Below are 19,684 nucleotides of genomic sequence, written 5' to 3'. Positions count from 1 at the left end.
TAATTAATAAAGTATATCTTTGATCTAAAAAAAGATGATGCCTGCCTCATCAGCCTGTACCAGGAGAAGGATATCGCACGTGGGATGCTGTCTCCAAAATGGGCTTTGAGGATGGGATTCCACAATTGGCTCTGACCACTCTACACAAACATCATTTGTGCAGTCTCACATAATGGATAGGAATCAGGAAAGCAGGCAGGCCTGCCCCCTCACTCCTGCCTTGTTTGGGTACTGCATAGAACCTTTTTCCTGCATCCATCAGGAAAGATGTGCGCCTGAACAGGGTGACTAATCCAGAGAGTGGAGGGCTGCAGTTCCAACCCATCCTGCACATGGACAACGTCGAAGTTTTCTGTTCAGATCTGCCTTCATTGCACAAACTCATGAGCATCTGTGACTTGATCGACTGGCCTCTGGAGCCAAGGTAAATCGAAACAAGAGCCATCGCCTCATGGTCACCATTTGAGTTATAATTCCAGATATTTATTACATTGACGTTCTGTCATGGTAGGATGTGACCCGGCTCCACATTAAACTTCTGAAATGTCTTATATGGAGCCGGTTCACTGTCTGGCTTCCTGGCTGATTCAGATTGACTTGATGTTTCTGTTCCACTGACCCGAGAAATATTGTTATTTGTCATTGAATATGAATTTGCCTGTATTGTCCTTGAGAAAGTGGGAATACAGGCAGACTAAGTGGCAGCTGTCAATGACATCAATTTGAATTGACTGGTAACAATACTGAGACTGTGTAGTTTGCTTCTTATCGAGATGGGTTCGTCTAATTGTCCAGTGGGAGAAGTGCAGGATCTATGGATGAGCAGACTGAATTGTTTTCTCGTGCTCAGGAAAGAAAGAAGTCGAAAGGCAGAAGAATAATTTACACGTTGGTGAAGTATACGTGTGCGTGTAAAATGTTTCAGATATTCTTCTGGTTTGTGAATATTTTATTAAGTCTCAGGCTGAAATGACATATAATGTGTTCAGCTGAAGAACTGGCGCTTGAAAGGGATGTTTCAGGAAACACTTTGTTCCCAGGCTGAGGGAGGATGGTAACAGCTTTGGGAAGGGTTACTTTACTGCCAAAATAAACAACCTTGCTTTTAGTCTCGCTTAAGCAGATTTATACACGATCAGAACATGTATTGTAGGTTTGGTGGGCTTCAAAACAGACTAATCTTGAGTTCCAGACGAGTTATAACCAATGAGATGAGGGAGGAAATTACAGTGACACTGACCCAAATGGTTAACTCGTCACTGCCCACAGAGGAGGTGCCAGAGGACTGGAGGACAGCTGATGCGTGTCCATTTTTCAAGGAGGGTGGCAGAGATCGACCAGGAGTAACAGACCAGTGAGTGTAGCATAAGTATTCGGGAACAGATTGTGGAAAATTCTGAAGGAGACAATTTTAATATCCATCTGGAAAAGCTTACACCAATTAGGGATAGTCAGTGTGTCCTTGTCAGAGGAAGGTCATGCTTAACAAATCTGGTGGAGATTTTCATGGAGTTGACCAGCTCTATCGATGAGGATAGGGCAAATGACGTTTATATGGATTTTAGCAAAGCCTTTGACAAGGCCCCACACGGGAGATTGATAATGAAGGGAAAAGTGCATGGCATCCAGATTAAATTGGTCAGTTTGCTCCAATATTAGCCCAGTCAGAGATGTTGGTAGAAAATTGTGTAGTTAGAGGCTGATATCCAGTGATGTACCACAGGGGTCAGTGCCAGATGCTTCCTGTTTGTGATATTCTTAAAAAGACGTTGTAGTTTGTGTATGTGTTTGTGTGTGTGTGTCTGTACGTGTGTGTACGTGTGAGTGCATATGTGTGTGAGAGAGAGAGAGTGTGTGCATGCGTGCATGTATGAGAGAGAGTGTGTGTGCGTGGGTGTGTGAGAAAGAGAGTGGGTGAGTGCATGAGTGTGAGAGCATTGTGTACATGTGTGCATGTGTGAACATGTGTCTACAGGTGCGCGTGTGTGTATGTACATTGTGTGGATATATGTGTGCGTGTGCACGTGTGTGAGAGAGAGTGTGCATGCATGTGTGTGTACGTGTGCGTATGTGAGAGAGTGTGTGTGCATGTGTGTGTGTGAAAAGGAGAATGTGTGTGTGAGAGTTTGTGTGTAGGTGGACACAGGCGGCTTATAGCTGGGGATGATGAGCAAATTTGTGGATGATACAAATATTGACACAGTGCTCAGTGAGGAATAAATCCTGGGGTGACAGAGAGATACAGACAGATTGATGAAATGGACAGATCAGCAGGGGATGCTATTTAATTCTGGGACGTTGACAGAAGAAACAAGACAAGGGAGCACTCAATTAATGGTGGGACATGAAGAAGCTCAGAGAAACGGAAAGATCTTGAGGAGATTGTTAACAGATCCCTGCAGCTGAAAGATAAGGTTAATAGAGTAGTTAAGAAGACACATGGGGCAGTTGCTTTTATTAGCTGAGGTAAAGATTATAAGGGCAGGGAGGTGACGTTGGAGTTGTACAGGTCATTGGTTAGGCAACAGTTGGAGTATTGTGTACAATTCTGGTCATAGCACCACAGAGAAGATATGATAGTATTGAAGGATTTTCCAGAACATTGTTTGGACTGTGGGAGTTTATCTGGGAAGAGGGAGGCTGGATAAGCACAGGCTGCTTTCTTTATAAATGAGACAGGGATTTCTTAGATTGGAAGGGGCATGGGCAGCGTGAATAGAAAGCAGATACACCCTTTCATCCAAAGGTCAATGACAAGGGAACATCATTTGAGGCAGAAAGGCAGGAAGTTTCGAGGCGACACAAGGCAAGATCTTTTCACCTCGAGAATGATAGGAGTTTGCAATTCAGAAGGGAAAACTCAGAAAAGTTATTGGATGAGCACTTGAAATGGTTTAACATTGAAGGCTATGGTCCAAACGCTGGAAATTGGGACTGATGCTAATTTAGTGTATATTTGGCTGGAAAACCATGACAGGCCACAGTGCCTCTTGTGTTCTGTTTGATTCTGGCTTTCTAGATTTCTGAAGTGCAGTTTCAGAATTCGTTTCTGTGTTTGTCTCTGATTTGAAGAAATGTTACCTCTTGTACGTTCCAGCTACTGATGTGGTCAGTATCAGCTTCAGCTTTTTTGTCAGAGTGCTCGTTTACGGACAGAATTTCCCAAATGAGTTGGAAAACTGAATGAACAAGAAAAGAAATGGGACAATACTGTGCAGGAGAACGGCTCTCAAGAAGCTCGACAACATGGGGGATTGAATAACTGAACGGCCTCAGCAAAATGAAGGGCATCACGGAAAAAGATATCAAATGATATTTAGATATTGACGGGATGGATAAAGTGTGAAATAATGTTAGGAGTGATGTTTGAAGACAAATTGTGATTAACTTGTGAGACCTAACAGGATGAGATTAATCCAGTCTTCGTGGGATTCAATTACGTGTTTGTATCTCAATGATATAATATCATTAAAAGAAACTTGTTATCGTAATCTGTTTGTTCAAAATGATTTTAAAAAATGCAGGTGTAATCACAGTTTCACAGTGGGGATACCACACAATATAAAATAAAGTCTCTGGAGCGGTGTCAGCTTCAGCTCCAAAAGAGATCCTCCATTCTGACAGATTGCCAGCAGCAGGAACAGGCTGCACCTTCCAAGGCAAATGGTCGCTAAAGTATACTACACCATCCCTGCTGTTTTTGATATTCCTAGTAAGTCTTGCAACAAATCAACGTGTATAATACTCTGTGTTGGTTCATACCTATTTCCACTCGATGACTGATAAGTATTTTTTTCCTTTTAGCAAGGGAAATCCTGATGCCATCTTAAATTGCCCTCACTTACTGAGTTTGAAGTGAAGAGTTTGTCAATGAGGAGGCCCCTCAGTAATGTGCAGCATTGTCTGTTTCCCTGCTCTGTGCCCAATGGTTTGGCACTGAGGCCACGTTGATGGAGTTTGGCTGAGAACCGGTCCTGGCTGGTCTAGGAAGTGTTTAGAAAGACCACTCTCTCTCTGTGAGAGTTCAAAGCCTGGTATCTGTCAGATGGGTTTGTGACAACGCAGCTCTCTGACACCTGGTGTTCCCCATTCTTTGATGCCAAGGTATTGTGTTGGTGGTTCTTTCTCAGGCAGCTTGTTCCAAATGGGTGCCCAGATATAGTGTGGGCAATAACTGTGTGGGACAGGTCATTATTGAGTGATTAATGAACATCAGCACAGAATATATTCACTACCCTGTGAGTTTCAAAAATCAGTGGTTGGATGCGGGCACAATATTTGTGAGGACAGGTCACTGCGAGGGGTGTTGAGTGCAGGGTTCCAATTGTGATGTGTATTGTTCAATTATTTGATTGTCAGACAGACATGGAAGTTGTGTCATTTGTGAAAAGATGCACCGTACTGTCCAACAGGAGAAACACTGAGATCTGGAGTGTGGTGGCAGTAGCTCTCCCACAGAGCATCAAACATCTTTGTCCATCAGGTTTCCCTCCCTGCCCTTTGTTGTTGTTACCCTTTGATGTTCCCTGCACGATAATGGTCTCTGTGAAGGACCTCACATGTGCCTTCGCTTGGGAATGTAACTTAGGCCTTTGGATATCGATTTGGATAATTATGTTCGATTATCACTGCGGTTATTTAGTTGACATTGACATTTTGGAGATGAATCCCCTGGATATATTTTGAGACCGATTCACTGTGAGGCCATAGTGTTTCACCATTGAGTGCAGTACTCTGTCAGCTTTGGGAAATCTCTGTTCTTGTCCTGCTCCACAGGGCTCAGAACGCTGGAGATTGGGTGATACAACAGGATTGTTTTGCTGATGAAAACAAGTTGGTTTGTGGTGAATTATGCGCGATTTCGGATATTTGATATGGTGGTGTTACTCCACAGATCCAATCAGGATCAAGAACATCCGACCATAAGGAGGAAAAGCCAGCCCTGTCACTGTGATCTCCAGCCGACCTGATGTTCAGTATTGAGGGACTTGGCCAGTTGGATCTATATCAGGGTCACCAGTTGATCCATAGTCCATTAGCAACAAACGACCAAAAGGATAGGATTAATCTTTAGACGGTGATATATCCTCAGGCATGGACCATCGTTGTACTGATTGGCACACAGGATGCCTGTTCAAACAGTGATTGTGATTGACACCGAAGGGGCGGATTTAGATGGATATACACATTCCAACAGTTATTACGGGACTTGTTGTAGTTACATCAATGCAAGACCTCACCATCTAATTTTAGCCACTCCGCCCCTTTGGAATGTTGTCACATGCTCCTTGTTCCCTGGATGATTGGAAAGTGGAGGTGAGTGGGAAAGACTGTTCGTCTGTATTCACTTTGTGCAAAGTTATTTCTGACTAAACCCTGTGCTGGTTGGGAATGACCATTCAGGGAACTGACTCCACACAGGCAGATCAGTATGTTCAGCTCCGTCTGATTGGATGACACTTTTCCTGTTGTTCAAGTCACTGTATCAAGGGGAGGTGGTTTATTGGAGATCGCATTAAGGTGCAGAGTAACCCCAGACTGTTTTGTGGCTATTGAGGAATGGAAGGTATGTTGGGGGTGGGAGTGAGGGAGTATTGAAGGGACTTGTCTGCTGCCAACTTGTACTTGGAAGTTTATAAATGATTGCAGTTGCTTGTGGAGGCTGAAGAGATTGGGGAGACACTGAATGAATACTTTTCATCAGTATGCACTCAGGAACAGGAAAATTTTTGGCGACTGAAAGAGCCATTTCCTATTCCAAGCTCTGTCTACTCAAACAAACCACACCCGAAATAAAGACACGAGCACTGACTACTCGCTGTTTAAAATCCCGCAAAGAGCCCCAATCTGTTATGGACTAAGCCAGAGCACTCAAAACGTTCTTAAGCAGGCAGCTCCAACCATAACTTTGCAACTTGTTTCGATAAGTATACAGTGAAAATTATCCAGATTAAGTTAGCTAAGTTGACTACTTGATTTTAAAACAGACAAAAATGTATTCATGAAATTACACAATGAATCACAAAGAAAAGAATAAAGAAGCCTACAGAAATCAGCAAATCCAAATCGACTTTATTAAACATTTGTTTCTTCTAATTCTTTAATTGCTTATTTTGTTTTTCATCGATGAGATATTAAGTGTATAAAAAAGCTGAATTATGTATGATCAATTAAGACTTGTTCTTATTTTCGCCAAAATGAACAAAATGCTTATGAAAACAACTTGATGCATCATACTTTATGAAAGAAATGAAAAGATCTACACATTTTTTTCTCTAGCATTTCGTAACATAAAATTGAGTTGAGTAATATTACTTGTCGAAGCGCCCAGCTGCCAACTATGGATCAACTATTTATGGAATATTATCACCATTACAGAAACATGGCTCAGGGAGGAACAGGAATGACAGCTTAATGTGCCAGGGCACATGAGCTTTAGGTAGAAGAAAGGTGGTTCAAAGAGGGGAGGAGCAGTTCCATTTTTGATTAAGGTGAGTATCAAAGCAGTAGTTTGAGATGGAATAATGGAAGGGTCATCCATTGAGGCTTTGTGGGTGTAGCTGAGAAATAAGAAAGGGATGGTGACGTTATCAGAGTTGTACAAATGCCACCAAATAATAAACAGGAATTTGAAGACCAATAATACAGAGAAACTGGAGCGGCTTGCAGGCGTAATGGGGTTGTCAGTCTGGGGGCTTTTAGATTTCCTAACATAGATTGGGACTGCCAGGGCATTAAAGGCATGGATGGGGTTCGAATTTATTCAGTGTGTTCAGGAATGTTTCCTCAAGCAGTGCATAAAGGGTTATCCTCGGGAAGGGACAACACACGAGCATGTACTGGGAAATAGCTTCAAAGATCTTAATTGGGTCAGGTCAAAATTTGATGGAATCAAATTGATTGGAATAGTTTCTATGAAGGCAAATGGACTGCCGGCAAATGGAAGACCTTTAAACGTTCAAGGTCTGTATTTTTCTGAGAGTATGAAGAGCAAGGTTGGCTCTTGGAATAGGAAACATTGTATCAAAAGATATGTTGATGCTCTGACTAGAGGAAAAAAAGACAAGGAGACATGGCTCAGGTACAGGAAGCTGGGATCAAGAGAATCCGCGGAGATATATAATGATACAGGAGTTTACTGAAGAAGGAAATCAGGAAGAAGCAAAGTGGGCAAGAGATAACCTTGCCTGAGAAGATTAAGGTGAATGCAAAGAGTTTCTTTAAGCATATGAAAAGAAAAATAATAACTACAGAGAGCATTGGACCTGATGACGAAAGTAGACATGTATGTGTGGAACTGCAGGATATGGGCAAGGTCCTCAACGAATATTTCTCATCTGTGTTAACCGTGGAGAAAGTCATGAAGACTTGGGAATTTTGGGAAGTGAATGTTGATACCTTGGGAATAGTCCCATATCACAGCGGAGGAGTTTTCAACGTATTAGTATGTATGAAGGTTGCTAAATCTCCTGCTCCTGACCATAAATATTCAAAAACGGTTCCAGACACTCGAGAAGAATATTTGGGTACCCAGGCTGATATATTTGATGCATCGTTAGTCACAGCTGAGTTCACAGAAGACTAGGGGGCAGCGACGGTTGTGTCCATATACAATAAAATGTTGCAAATAAAAGCTTGAAAGCTACAGAGCAAAAAGCTAGCAAACCGTGGTACATTAGTTACTTGGTAACATTCTGAGGGATGACATTGATGCATTTGGAAAGGGATTGGGTTTGATGATGATTAGTCAGTTTGTCTTTGTGCGTGGGAGATCAAGCCTAACAAATTTGTTGAGTTCTTTGCTGAAGTTGAAGATCTATTACTCCTCAAGAGGGGCCTCTTGGTTCGAGATCGGTCAAAGAATTGGCAAATGTGGTCTGTACAAAAGTTAGGGTCATTAGTTAATTGAATTAAGGTACCTTGACGCAATTCTATCCAGCAACAGAAAGGTGGAAGCTTCTGTGATCGGTAGTGAAGTTGAGCAATTACATTTGAAAATTGCACATTATTTATATATTTTTAATAAATAATCCATCCTTAATTACAAGAAATACCAATCAACTGTAACATGGTGACATGATTGAAGACAGGGTAATCCAATGGTATTCTTTGGAAAAGATATCTCACTTATATAAATTGTCATGCCATGCATCCGTTCAAGTTTAGTTCAAATGGTCAATTAAATGTGTCAGTATTCATTTTATGAAAACTTTATTGTCCTCTTATCTCTGAATTTCAGCTTAATTCTGTAAATAAGCAGTACAGGTTCACAGGCCAATTTATAGTATTCTTTTTGAATCGAGAAACCATTCTGTGGTGAATAAAGGTCTACATATACTTTTTGCCTAAATTCAAGTTTTAGATCCTCGTTCCCCCCTTTGGTCATTCTATGACCGCACCATAAATACATGGAACAAATTGGTCCAATTCAATCGCAGCAAAAGACTGCCATTATTCTTCTTCCTCCGAAGGAGAATCAAGGGCAGGTACTGATGTTTCTTCATCATGATTTAAGTAAAGAAGGAGAATTTTCAGGGGTGCTAATCTTGTCAGTAGAAGTTAATATTTTAGCAATAATACACTTAATTATACCAATACCAACAAAAATAGCAATTAAAACCAATAGCACCATATGTAGCCATATTAATTAGCCAATTGTACCATGAGCCAAAACCCCAATCTTCACGTCCGCACCTTCATTCAGTTGACAAGAGTACGAATATTACAATTCTGTCCAGTCATATTTTTGATATGATCAGTAACCCACATAATGCATTTCCTATAACGATAGCGCAAAATCCACGTTCCTTCACAAGTATGTATTGTTCTACCCATCTTATAATTGGGAAAATATTAGTGCCGTTAGGGATGTCATAGTGAAGATGTGTGTTGTTACACTTTCCAAATAGAGTTTGAATTCCAGTGGTAATAGGGATACGTTTTTCATTAAGGCATGCACTTGCGGTGCGCAGTCCTTCAGAAAAGCAGTGACGACTAATACATTTAATCATACCATAGGGAATAATTTCAGGAACTCTTACATGAGCGCACCCCAACCTTTACCATTGTAGCAATATGGATAGGAGATGGTGGATTTGTCAATAAACAAGTAGCAGATGGGGATAGGTAATAACTAAAAAAAGATATTACGTCCTGTAAATACATTTGTGTCCCCAGGTTAGGATTTGGAAGGATAAAAGGGATCAGGGAGTCTCTTACTGAAGTAAGGGCTTAACAAATTACTTCATCCTCTCCGAACATTTTATTATGGGTTTCCAGAAATGTCCCCCATTTGTCTCTATTTTTTACTGTGTGATCTATCTGAAAAGGGACAAGGCTTACCAGGAATGCCAGAGTACAAATTTAATCAAACTGGCACACAACACCGTTACAGGGTAAAGACCATTTAGACATGTTCTGTAAATGAACTGTTAATTTTTTAAGTGCAGTTGGCCACTGCAAAAGCCATTCTTGGTAACATTCAATCTTTCGGTACACATGGATATCTTCCTGGCATAGTTGGCACACGGTCTGTTTGCTCAGGATCGCACAGGGAAACTGTCCGTTCTAGTGCATCAATGCTGGCAATGGCAAGGCCACACAGCAGGTCAAGTTCGATTGTTATCATCCCCGCCCTGGCATGGTTGGAGAACGCAAAGTGTCCATTGTAATAAAGTATCAACGATTTCCTCCTTGTATATAAGCATATACAATATACATGGATTCAATTCAAATAGGCAGTGGCAAATAAGGAACACAAACTATTCTAGTAGAGGTCACCCATATTCTGGTTTGAGTATTGGGGGAGTACCTTATTTGAGGCCATAATTTGTGCTCTTCAGTAGGTTAGAAGGCCTAAGATCAATTTTGAAATAAGTAATTCTCAAACTAATCAAACTCAAGTGGCCCACTGGAGTGAATATATTGGACCTACTGGCAAAAAGCTCGTTCATTTCAAACTATACATTGGAGATTCCATTCTTACCCATTATTTTCTTATTTTATATGGAAAATCCCAGGCACGGGTGAATTAAGCAAACCTATTTTTATAAATACAGCATTGCTGGGATGTAATACTTTGAATTTTAAAACATGCACATTATCTAAAATTTACATGAGTTCTGCAATATATTGTATTCTCATTTTAAAGCTATCATTAACCTTGTGCCCAATTCAATGGCCTGACCTACAGCTGTAGTTACCAGAATTTAGAATTAAGTGTAGAAACCAGATAATGATTTTGAGCAGAAAAGTTGGGAATGAGTATTGACTGGAGGGAAATGCTGTCCCCAAATTATGGTAACATGACACAAACCTTTCAAACTACACTGATATTTTTCTAATATTGAGCTAACACTAGAGTTTAGATATTGGCACAAGCTTAAAATTATAAACCATCACTGTTCAGTATTAAACACCTTCGTGAAGATAATAGCTCAGCTAGACACTCCTTCTTCGATCTAACAGCCCAATCCAAATACAAATCATACCAACCAATGTATATTCTTATAAGCTCCAGACACAAAGCAAAGATATTTGGGCTTAGCGTCCATGCATGAAATCAAATGACTTCATCATTCAGTCAGTAGTATATTGTAGTAATGGAAATTTTCAAATTACTTCCAAATTTCAAAACAATATTGAAAGCAATCAAAACACTAAAACCGTATGATTACAGTTAGTAAGCAATAGAGAAATCACCCTCTACACTGTGAATTGGCACTGAACAGACAGTCTCATTCCCCCGTCAGGTTTGTACCTGACCCATGTCTGGCATACCCGCCCTTATACTGGGTCGAACCGTGTTTTGCTGGGGACCCAATGGTATCAGGTGTTTGGGGCGTAAGGCTGTGTGCTTGGCAGCTGCATATACTTGCCCATTACTTTAGAAAAAGTTTCAGTTTCATCAGCATGAGCCAAACATCTTAATAACCTTCAGATTGATTGAACGAAATAGCATTAATATAACACTGCCCTCTTGGGGGTTAAAATATTCAATGTTCCCACAAGGCTCCAAAATCGTGGATCATATGAAAAGCACAGTGAAGAGTCGGTGTATATTTTCCTTTTGCAGGAATGAATGCATATCGATTTCCAACATCAGTTCTGAGAGAACATTAAAAATACATTACTCCCCATTGGTGACATGTCAACAGTTAAAGCAAGGGCAAGGCATTTGCTCCGGGTCTTTTCTCGATGTCTTGTTGCCAGTCTCAAAGATGAAATGCCGGGGTCTACCTGTCCCCATTTTCAGGATTCCCACATGAAAAGGTTGTCCCACAGTGGTCGTCGGCTGAGCACAAGAGTTAGGTTTCGCCCCCAGTGGATATCCTGGTTCCAATCAACCCTATCTGGGCTGGCATACGGCATTTGGGATCGCGAGGGCGGTGGATATAATGTGTTTTACCTATAACTTGCATCATGGTTCAGTCCGGTTCTGGCTATCCCAATAGAAAAACCACCGCTCTCCTCATTTGCGGCTGAAAATTCCTGGACTGGTTTGTTCTGTTGGTCAGGATCATGTCTGTGACTCCAGGCAGAAAACATTGTAAAAGCATAGGGTTAAATAAATGTAATTGGGCTTCTTGATTATTGTTCAAGTCTTTGTCACTTCCATCAGACAGATAGGCATATCTTTCTGTCTTGTAACACAAGGCATTCGTGTTCAGGCTGCTCCCAGAATGTTACTGCATTTACATCAGTATCACACTTGGACACACTGAGCAAATGTGGCAAGTTTGGTCTTGCAGTCAGGGGCATGCTTCATTAACATAACTCTAGTTCCTGGGATCGGACCCGGTTTGGGTTGGCGCAGGTCACTCATTCCCATGATATCAACTATGAAGGCTGGATGCTTCATTTTCAAAAGAAGGAAAAGTTTCCACAAGTGGATCGTTAGAATGAAGGCTGGAGATGATTAGATTCCCTACAATGTGGAAAAAGGCCCAACGAGTCTACACCGTTGCTACGAAGAATAACTCACCTACACACATTTCCCTCTGACTAATGCAGCTATGGGCAATTTAGCATGGCCAAGTCACCTGACCTGCACATATTTTGACTGTGAGAAGAAACCGGAGCCCCTGGAGGAAACCCAAACAATCATCCAAGGCTGGAATTAAACCCGGGACCCGGGCATTGTGAGGCAGCAGTGCTAACCACTGAGCCACCGGGCTCTGCAGGGAAACAGAAACAAGTTTCCCACTTCTCAAAAAGGGTCGGTATGCCAGACATAGGCTCGCGATTCCCAGTAGAATCTAAGTTTCTTTTCATTTTACAGTATTTTTGCTTTAACCTTGTTTATATATTCCTCAACCTGACTGGCCTTACATCGTGTTCTCATGTCTTTTTTTATATACACATATATACACATTCACAGCCACCTGCCCAGCTTTTGGGAGTTTTATCTGCCATATATATATCTCTCCTATCTGCCAATCATGTGCAGAATTTCTTCAACTGGCTGGTAATGTGGCTATCCATTCTTTAATGAATTTGAATTAATGCATTCATGTTTTAAATTAACCATTAAACAATATGACAGGTCACTGACAATGTGTGAAGTAATCCTGCAAATTAATTTTGTTTCGAGCTAATACAACTGATTTATTATAAATATTAATAAATTATATATATATAATTAGTAATAAACATTTATAATAATAATAACAACATAATCATAATCCATAATTGGAAACCCAACAAGTGACTAAAACATTTGTAAAAACTGTACTCTGCTGCTTTATCCTTCTTATTGCATCATTCTCCTCCCTTTTGTAGTTGATCTCCTTGCCTCTATTTCCAGTTTAACCTCATTTAACCAATTTATCAATTTATGCCTGTCTAGCTTTAAAGCATGTTCTTAACTATATGTTTTGTAATCTTAATTGTCATAATCTGAAAGCTCGTTTTAGGATTTGAATTTTCAGCTCATCAAAAATTGCACGAGGAGAATAACTAAAACAGGTGATTTGTCTCATTCACTTGTCCTGGTCACGGTATCACATGGCTATGACATTGTGGAGCTTGCCAACTCCATGGCAATGGGGCAGTGATGCTACAAAAGAAAGTGATTGATACACCATCCTATTCCTCGATACGTTTGGCTGACCCTATTTTCCAAGGATGGAATGCTGGGTGACAGCAGTGCCTGTTTAAGTCAGGAAGTAGTCCTTTTTTATCCGTTAGGGACACCTAATGATATGGATAGAATTCAGTTTGAATTTAGGAGAGAGCACTGAATGGCCTGGTACCAAGCATACGTTATGCATTACTGAGCGGGGATCCAGCTGAAGAAGGTTACGGGAAATAAGTTATCAATTATTTTTGTGGACATTGGTGGTTCAACACAATTTAGTTGTCATTGTCTTTTTTGGAGATCAGATGTCCCCTGTGGTAATATCGCAGTGGTCATTATTTTTACAATATATCTGAGTAACATACAATATTTTATTTTATTATACAATTTATAAATATATATTTAGATATATTATTTATAAATTGGAAATTGATTTATTCAGTATTCAATATTTGAAATGTAAAATACATACAATCCCCAACTTTGAAATCCACTATAATTACCCGGTTTTAGGCCCTTAATATAAATCCAAAATTAGGTTTCTTAAGTAAGCCTGAAAAATCATTGCTCAATAACAATGCTATAGGTCGTGAAATAATCAGAGCTGCCTTAAAAGGACTTGTCTATTCAAGTTAAAAAAAATACATGATTAGTGGCCGAATCCAAGGACACAGATATTAACCATAGGATATTAACTTTTGATGATTTATCACAAACTAATGTTGAACTGAAACTTCAACTGTTACCGAGGGAGGGGACTTCCTGAATAAAGCTACAGCTGGTACATCATAATCGCCAATTCTTAAAATTAGGTGGAAACATACGAGTCTGAAACACAAAAATAAAGTTATAATGTTGTCTTCCTCCGTATTAAAATCGAATAAGGTTGGTTTTCTTGCAAGGATCAAAGGGGTTAGTTTGAAACTGACAGTCAGGCAGTCATGACCTGTAAAAAGAACAGGAGTTAATATTTTATTTCATAATCACTGAAGAATCCTTAACCTTAACAGAAATCATGTTAAATTTCCAAAATACAAATCAGATTCAAAACAGTCCCGGATCTCAAGCGCCAGGGAAGAATGCACAAATCAATCATCAACAAACAAATGTGCATTCAAACCGAGTTACAAAGGGTTAAACTTTCTACGCGCTGTACATCTCTTTTTTCTCTCTCTGTCTTTCGCACAACATATCTCAGTTTTTAGCTTGGGAGTTTAGTCTGATAAATACTGGCTATGGCACAACGTTGCTTAACCAAGTGAGCAGGAATTGTTACCGATGCCTTATCTTTTAACACATCATGAAAGAACAACGGCCACCCTCCATATTCCATAAACAAAGAACAATCACCAAAACGAACAAACGAAGTAAACAAACAACAAAGCAAGACAAGCCAAGCTGAACAGATACAGCAGGTACAACAAACATCAAAACTAATAAGTGGCCAAAAATCGAAACTTCGACTGGGGAGAGGGGATAATTTTGTGAAAAACTGTTGATTCGTCCTCTGCCTCTTGCTTGGAGTGGAGGATGATTGTAATTAAGAGGTTTACCCCAAGTGTCATCGGAGTTTTAAGGGCAATTCTCACGAAAACTTCCTTGGTTCCCCTGTGTGGCCTTTCTCGGCCACTTAGAGATACAATGGTGGGGACTGCCGCCAGTCAGACAGTTTTCAGTCGGCAGTCACGGGCCCATTGATACAGACTGTTACAATTAAAACAGGCCGGGAACCGACGCCGAGGGGGAGATCCTCTGCCACACCAACGATTGGAGCCTTGAATGTGTGCAGGTCCACTGTTATGACGCCCGGATAATTGTTGAGGTACCCCCTCTTGAAATACAAATTCTAATTTTACACGGATTGGTGATCTGCTGATACCATAAGGCGCTAATAAAACGATGGAGTTGATGAGGGGTGCTTTCAACACAGTCTAGATTGTTTGTTTTGACTGCTGTAACTACAGAGGGCAGCAGGCAATTTAATAGCATAGAATTCTACTCTGCATTAATAACATTTAAATTCCAAGCCCGATCGCTGGAATAGGACTCATGACACTCCCTGAAATGTTCCAAAAAGCCTCAACAGTCTCCTTAATTTTGGGGCAAAGTTCAAGGATACGAGTAAAGTCAATAGACTTTGCTAGTATAGCAGATGCAGCAGCGAGAATTTCATCTGGTCGCTGGTGTTCCTGGACTACAATATTAGTGAAAGCAGGAAAGTTGTTGAGAATTAAGTGAAACGGCTGTACATTCCAAAGACTGATCAGCATGTAAGGAAGAGTTTGAAATGGGAGCCGCAAAAAAAAAATACCACTCATCTAAATCCGAATTATCATTGTCTTCCTCGTTAAAACTAAAGCCAACCATCGAACTGCGCAGTTCAGTTTGTTTACCAGTCACTTGTGACTTTTCCTTTTATTTCTGTCATTGTTTTGATCGAGCACATTGACTTTTAAGAACCTCAACAGATTCCATCGCACCATTTGCAGTTAATTCAATCCCCAATTTGGTGGCAGGATCCTGCTCCGAGCGCAAAACGGATTCATTGTACCACTCACCACAATACTGTCACCATAGTCCGATTAACCCTTTTGTTCCCACTCCGCTGTTCCGTCGCCAAATTAATTGCTGAGCTGATGAAGGGCTTTTGCCCGGAACGTCGATTTCGCTGCACTTTGGATGCTGCCTGAACTGCTGTGCTCTTCCAGCCCCACTGATCCAGAATCCACATTAATTGCTGAGCTGATGTAACCAATGGAACAGCTGTTGGCCCACCTCATGGCCATTCTTCACCAGCCAATGTTTTGTTGAGACCTCCATACAGTTTTCTAAAGGCCTCAGGCTTTTCGGGATATTTTCCACATAATGTCACTAACGTTGATGATGGATCATCTGTTCTGTTTATGTCATTACCCATTTTAAAATTAACTCAGTTTTATAACAACTTCTTTTTTTAAAAAAATTATTTTTCGCTGATCAGACTTCCACAAACCCTAATCAATTTCACAAACCTCTTTAAATAAAACTTCTATTATAAAATATCGTGATATTTCTTTTGATTAAAAAAACAACTTAAGTATTTATTTTATATTATTATTATTCACTATTACTTAATATTATTATTAGGTATTATATTTTGTTATATTGATAATAACCGATTAATCATAATTCTGGGCCGCTTGCCTCCCTTAAAAACTTCAAATATCGAATATTAATACCTGCCTGTTTGAAGCTGTTGAGGACCATATTCTCTGTACAAACATCCGATATTTAGAACCTGGAAATATACAAGGCTCGGGAGATCGAAGTTTCTTTTTATAACCGGAAATTAACAAATTTCGGGAGATTGATTTCCGAAATAAAAATAAATCGATGAAGTCCGGGAGATAGACCTTTTTTTATATAAAAGGCCCGAAATTAAGAAGGCTTGGGAATTCAGATTTCAACCCTCCCCTCGGAGTTTAGCATTTTTCGAAGACCACTCTCCCTTAGTCCCACAGCACCCTCAACTTTAATTAATCTCCCCCCCTTTTTTGTACCATTTAAAACGTCCCGCAGACCCAATCCTTGCTAAGACCGATCCTTTCGGGCTGGTCTGGAAAACAAACACTGAGGGGTCACATCAGACACCCGTTGAATGAGAGGGAAACCAAACGCTCTTAAAATACTCAGGTCTGGCCGGCCGAATGCCTCAACACTCAATAGTGAAGGACATTTATCTCTTACACTGCTGCTCACAATATGTCCATGCAGAAAATGAGTCACGGCATGAAAATGAAGAACTATGACCCCTCAAGAGGGGCCTCCTGTTTCGAGATCGGTCAAAAGAATCGACAAGTGCGGTCTGTACAAAAGTAAGGGTCATGAGTTGATTGAATTAAGGTCCCTTGTTGCCATTCTATCCCGCAACACAGAGGGGGAAGCTTCTGCTTTCGGTGGGGAAGTTGCACAATTACATTTGAAAATTTCACATTATTTACATGACTTTAAGAAATGGTATACCCTTAGTTACAAGAAAAACTGATCACATATAATAAGGCGACATGATTTACAGCAAGTTCATCCAACGATATTTCCTTGGAAAGGGTTCTTAATTACAAGACAAGTCCAATCAACTGTAATATGGTGACATGATTGAAGACAGCCTAATCCAATGGTATTCTGTGGAAAAGATACCTTATTTACTCTAATTGTCATGCCATGTATCAGTTCAGGGTTAGTTCAAATGGTCAATTAATGCGTCAATATTCAATTCATGAAAACTCTATTGTCCTGTTATCTTTGAATATCAGCTTAATTCAACAAATCAGCAGTACGGGTTCACAGGGCATTTCTTTTTAAATCGAGAAACCATTTTGTGGTAAATAACAATCTACATACACTTGTTGCCTAAATTTAAATGTTAGATCTTCAAAGTGACGAACAATATTGATGAGGGCAGGGTGGTAGATATCATCTTCATGGATATCAGTAAGGTCTTTGATAAGCTTTTACATGTTGGGCTGCACTGGAAGGTTAGATCGCATGGATCCCAGGGCAAGCTGGCCAATTGGATACACCATTTGTTTGATGGTAGGAAGCAGAGCGTAATAGTGGAATGATGCTTGTTGGATTGGAGACGTGTTGGATGCTTGTTGGACTGGAGTCGTGTGATCAGTAGAGTGCCTCAGGGGTCGGTGCTAGGACCATTGCTGTTTCTTTTCCAATCAGTGATTTTGGTGAGAATGTATAAGGCATGATTAGTAAGGTTGCAGAGGAGAGTAAAATAGGCAGTATCACGGACAGTGACGAAAGTTACCAAAATTGCAGCAGTACCTTGATCAGCTGGGGAAGTGGACCAATAAAGGGCAAATGGAGTTTAATACAGCTACGTATGACATGGAGTGACAGGTAGACAGGATGGTGGAAAAGGCTTTCGGCACACTTGTCTTCATGAGTCAGGGCATTGAGTATCGAAGTGGGGAAGTCTTCCTGCATTTGGAGTATTTGTTTTTAGTTTTAGTTACCTTTCTAAAGGAAGAATGTTATTAAACTGGAAAAACTGCAGAAGACATTTACAAGGATGTTGTCAGAACTCAACAGCCTGAGATATAAGGAGAGTTTGGATCTATTTATATTTAGAAAAGAATAAGCTTATCACTGATAGGCAACATGGTCTTGTGCGAGGAGATCGTGCCTAACCAACTTCATAGAGTTCTTCGAGAAAGTGACCAAGTTGTTCGATGAAGGAAGGGCTGTTGATGTCATATGCATGGACATTAGTAAGGTGTTTGATAAGGTTCCTCATGGTAGACTAAAGGACAATTTGAAGTCATATGGTGTGCAGGGTGTTCTAGCTAGGTGGATAAAGAACTGGTTGAGCAACAGGAGACAGAGAGTAGTAGTTGAAGGGAGTTTCTCGAAATGGAGAAAGGTGACAAGTGGTGTTCCACAGAGGTCAGTGTTGAGGCCACTGTTGTTTGTAATATACATAAATGATCTAGAAGAGGGTAGTGTTGGTATGATCAGCAAGCTTGAAGATGACACAAAGCTTGGTGGAGTAGCAGAAAGCATAAGGGACTGTCAGAGAATACAAGAGGATATAAGTAGACTGGAGAGTTGGGCGGAAAAGTGGCAGATGGCTTTCAATCTAGACAAATGTGAGATGATGCATTCAGGCAAGTGTATTTCTCGAGCGAATTATATAATGAATGGAAGCGCCTTGGGAAAAGTTGATGGACAGAGAGATCTGGGAGTGCAGGTCCATTGTACCCTGAAGGTAGCTGCACAGGTGGGTAAAGTGATCAAGAAAGCCTATAGTATGCTTGCCTTCATTGGACGGGGTATTGAGTATAAGAGCTGGCAAGTCATACTAAAGTTGTACAAAACATTGGTTTAGCCGCATTTAGATTATTGTGTATAATTCTGTTCGCCACATTACCAAAAGGATGTTGACACTTTGGAGAGGGTGCAGAGAAGGTTTACGAGGTATGGAAGGTGCTAGCTATGAAAAGAGGTTGAGTAAGTTAGGTTTATTTGCATTAGAAAAAAGGAGATTGATGGTGGACCTGATTGAAGTTCACTTAATCATGAAGGATATAGACATGGTGGATAGAGACAAGCTTTTTCCCAGGGCGAAGGATTCAATACCCAGAGGTCACGCTTTCAAGGTGTGAGGTGGAAAGTTTAAGGGGGATACACACGTCAAGTACTTCACACAGCAGGTGGTGGGTGTTTGGAACGTGTAGCCAGCAGAGGTGATTGAGGCAGGCACGGTAGATTCATTTAAGATGCGTCTGGACAGATGCAAGAGCAGGTGGGGAGAAGAGGAATGCAAATGCTTAGGAATTGACCAACAGGTTTAGACAGTAGATTTGGATCAGCTCAGGCCTGAAGGGCCGAAGGTCCTGTTCATGGGCTGTAAATTTTCTTTGTTCTTTTGTTCACCTATGCATAACTAACCTCGATCCTTTCTGGTCTAATATCTTGTACCTCCTTCTTCTCCACTATAATATTCTCCTTTTCCTGAGGGAACACCAATGAGAAATGTTCATTTAGCCCCTCCCTGGTCTCTCCAGTGTCCACACTCAACTTCCCACTTCAGTCCTATTCTTACCCTAATCATAC

The sequence above is a fragment of the Hemiscyllium ocellatum genome, chromosome 45 (assembly GCF_020745735.1).
Source record: "Hemiscyllium ocellatum isolate sHemOce1 chromosome 45, sHemOce1.pat.X.cur, whole genome shotgun sequence".
In the NCBI taxonomy this organism is placed as follows: Eukaryota; Metazoa; Chordata; class Chondrichthyes; order Orectolobiformes; family Hemiscylliidae; genus Hemiscyllium; species Hemiscyllium ocellatum.
The sequence above is the reverse complement of the archived record's forward strand: the minus strand, read 5'-3'. Positions refer to the sequence as shown.